The sequence below is a fragment of the Nuphar pumila genome, chromosome 7 (assembly GCF_984573655.1).
Source record: "Nuphar pumila chromosome 7, dmNupPumi1.hap1.1, whole genome shotgun sequence".
Taxonomy (NCBI): Eukaryota; Viridiplantae; Streptophyta; class Magnoliopsida; order Nymphaeales; family Nymphaeaceae; genus Nuphar; species Nuphar pumila.
In genome coordinates, this window is record NC_143255.1 from 17,659,418 (window position 1) to 17,662,769 (window position 3,352).

The 3,352-nt window shown below is 42.4% G+C and overlaps 1 pseudogene; it reads right to left on the reverse strand.

Moving 5' to 3' along the window:
• Window positions 1-1,011: 1,011 nt before the first annotated feature.
• Window positions 1,012-2,104, reverse strand: LOC149831337 (secreted RxLR effector protein 161 pseudogene; annotated as a pseudogene).
• Window positions 2,105-3,352: the final 1,248 nt, after the last annotated feature.

The window sequence follows — 3,352 nt, forward strand, 5'->3', positions numbered from 1 at the left end:
TAAAAGGGCCTTATGAGCCCTTTCTCTCTCTCTCTCTTTCTATGATCACACTCCCTCTTCTTCTTGCTGTAGCCGCTGTACCCTATACCACCATTTTTGCCAGACGCTACCACCATCATCAGAACCCTACCACCCCATTCGTTGAACCTTACCATTGTCATCATTTATCGAGCAGCCCCTCTTTTTTAGGCATGCCTCTTTGATGCTCTCACTCTCTCTTTCTCTCTCTCTCTCAACTGAGCAACCCCTCTATATATTTCTCTCCCTCTCTCTAGGCAGATGATTTGTGGTAATGTGTTTACCGCAATCATTTTATGCTTAAACCATAGTCACAAATCTCTTTTTTGAGGATCTTAACAGCGACAAGAAAAATCTTGCGAGGTTTGAAAGTCAAGAATTGAAAAAGCTTCAGCAGAGAGAAGAAAACATCTTTTTTTGTATTGCATTAGGAGATAGCCAAGTAGGCTATTTATAAGTTGAACAACATACAATAGTTTACATACATGAAAAATGATAACTCTGTGATTATTGTTTTTAATAATGATTATAAAAAATAATAGTCAGCAACCTTTAATTGCATTCTTTGTTGATCGGACTCTTCACACGTTAAACTGTGTGAGTTCGTTATTGACCAGACTCTTCATGTGCTGGAGTATTCTGGACACAGGAGAGGTTCGTTGTGTTTAGATGTTTACGGGTGTCGACTATATCCTTATCATGCCCCTACAAGCTCAACGTGGGGTCAACAACGTTGAGCTTGTCAAGTTAAAAGATGAACCTTGCAAACGGGAAAGGCTTTGTGAGCCCATCAGCTAGTTGATCAGACAAGGAGAGAAATTGAACTTGAATATGACCCTTTTGGACATGATCCTGTACAAAGTGAAAGTCAATTTCAACATGTTTAGTGAGAGCATGAAAGACTGGATTTGCAGCAAGGTAAAGAGCACCAATATTATCACACCAAAGTATGGGTGGCGAAGAGGGGGCGCGACCAAGATCAATCGGGAGAGACTATAGCCAGAGAAGCTCTGACGCAACATAAGCTAGTGTCTTGTACTCAGCTTCAGTGCTGGAGCGAGCTATGGTCCTTTGCTTGTGGGAAGACCAAGAGATTAGATTGGTGCCTAGAAACATAGCAAAACCACTTGTGGATTTGTGGTCATCAAGACTCTCAGCCCAATTGGCGTCGAAATAGGATATGAGTTGAAACAAGGAGAACCGAGAGAAAAAGAGACCATATTGAATGGTGATTTTAACATACCGAAGAATACGCTTGACTGCCGACCAGTGAGTCACCGTGGGATGATGCATGAATTGGCACACCTTGTTGATGACAAAAGCAATATCAGGCCGAGTGATAGTGAGATACTGAAGGTTGTTGCCTACTATACTCTGGTATAGTGTCGGGTCATGGAACGCGGAGGCATCATCTTTAAGTAGCCAAGTAGTAGAGCTCAAGGGAGTGGAGACAAGCTTTGCAACCACCATAGAAGCACAATGAAGGAGATTCAAGGCTTAAGTACGTTGGCACAAATAAAGATCTGAGGAAGCGTAAAGCACTTTAATGCCCAAGAAATAGTTTACACGCCCAAGGTCTTTGACAGAGAAAGCTTGGCTAAGCTGCTGAATTAATTGGTTGATGGCATTGTGTGAACTTTCTGTAATTATGATATCATCAACGTAGACGAGAACATACATAATCAAAGCATGATCTCGAAAGACAAAGAGAGAAGCATCAGAGAGAGACATCCAAAATCCGCATGACTGAAGATAAGAGCTGAGGTGGTGATACCAAGCACGCGGAGCCTGTTTGAGGCCATACAAAGCACAGTCCAACTTACAAATATAATGAAGATGAAAACTGTCTTCAAAACTGGGAGGTTGTGCCATATAAACATCTTATGAGAAAAGTCGTTGAGAAAGGCATTGTTAAAATCCAATTGATGTAGAGGCCATGCAAACAAGACCGCAAGGGCAATAACCACTCGGATGGTGGTAGGTTTTACCATGGGGATGAAAGTCTTAGAAAAATCAATACCTTCTTCTTGATGAAACCCCTTGGCAACAAGTCGGGCTTTGTATCGAGCAACTGAGCCATTGGCATGGCGTTTAATTTGAAAGACCCATTTAGAGCCAACAACATTATATTGAGAAAGAGAAGGAACAAGGTGCCACGTATGATTGAACTGTAAAGCATTAAACTCTTCTTACATGGCTGAGCGCCACTTAGGATCAAGACTGGCCTATTTGAAGGAGGTGAGTTCAGGTGTAAGTAAAACCGGGCTAAAGAGAGCAAGAGAAATCAGGTAGCGAGAAGAATATAAGGTATATGGTTTAAGGGAGTTGGTCATGGACCGAGTAACCATAGGTTGAATATGATCAGGGGGGTGGCTTGGAACGAGTTTGAGAGAGTTAATGATTGGTAGAGAGGGAGGTGGTGAGACAATTTCAGGGAGGTCAGCAGTAGGAATAAGGCACATATCATTAGTGGGGGACGAAGGGGAAAGAGAAGAATCGGGTGAAGGTGGTGGTTCAGAAGCTGGCAAGGGTAGGAAATTTGGGGGAGGAAGAAGAACAGGTGGGGAGAGACCCCAGGCAGAGAAGGAAGGTCAAGGGGAGCAAGGTTCGAAACGTATGGGTCCAAGAGTGGACTTATCAAAGTAAACGTGGCGGAGACATAGGTGCGATTACGAGACAGGTCAAGACATAGATAGCCCTTATGGCGAGGGGCATATCCATGAAAGATGCAGGAGACAGTCTTGGGGTGAAATTTGGTGGGGAGATATGGAGTTAACAAGGGGTAGTAGTGGGCACCAAAAATGCGAAGATGATCATAGGTGGTTGGTTATTAAAAAGTAGCGCGTAAGGTGTTTTACGATGAAAGACTAAGGTGAAGAGACAGTTAATAATATAGACAACAATAAGAAAAGCTTTGACCCAAAAAGAGTGTGGTAAAGATGAGGAAGAAAGCAGGCACAGGCCGATTTTAACAACATGTCGATGTTTCAGTTCAATGAGACCATTTTGCTTGAGAGTGTGCGGGCACAAAAATTGATGTAGTATGCCATGATCTCATAAGAAGTTTTCAAACTCATGACTGGTGAACTCTCCTCTATTATCAGATTGAAAGGTGTAGATGGAGGTTTGCAGTTGTTTTTCAATAACAAACTTAAAGGCTTTGAAGCATTCAAAAACTTGTGACTTAGTGTGTAAAGGAAAAAGCCATGAAAATCGAGAAAAATCATCTACAATAAGAAGATAAAAGCGAAAATCTTCACGTGAGTTGACTAGAGCGGACCCTCAGACATCGGTGTGAAGAAGTTCGAGAGGAGAATTTGTGGATGAAATCGAG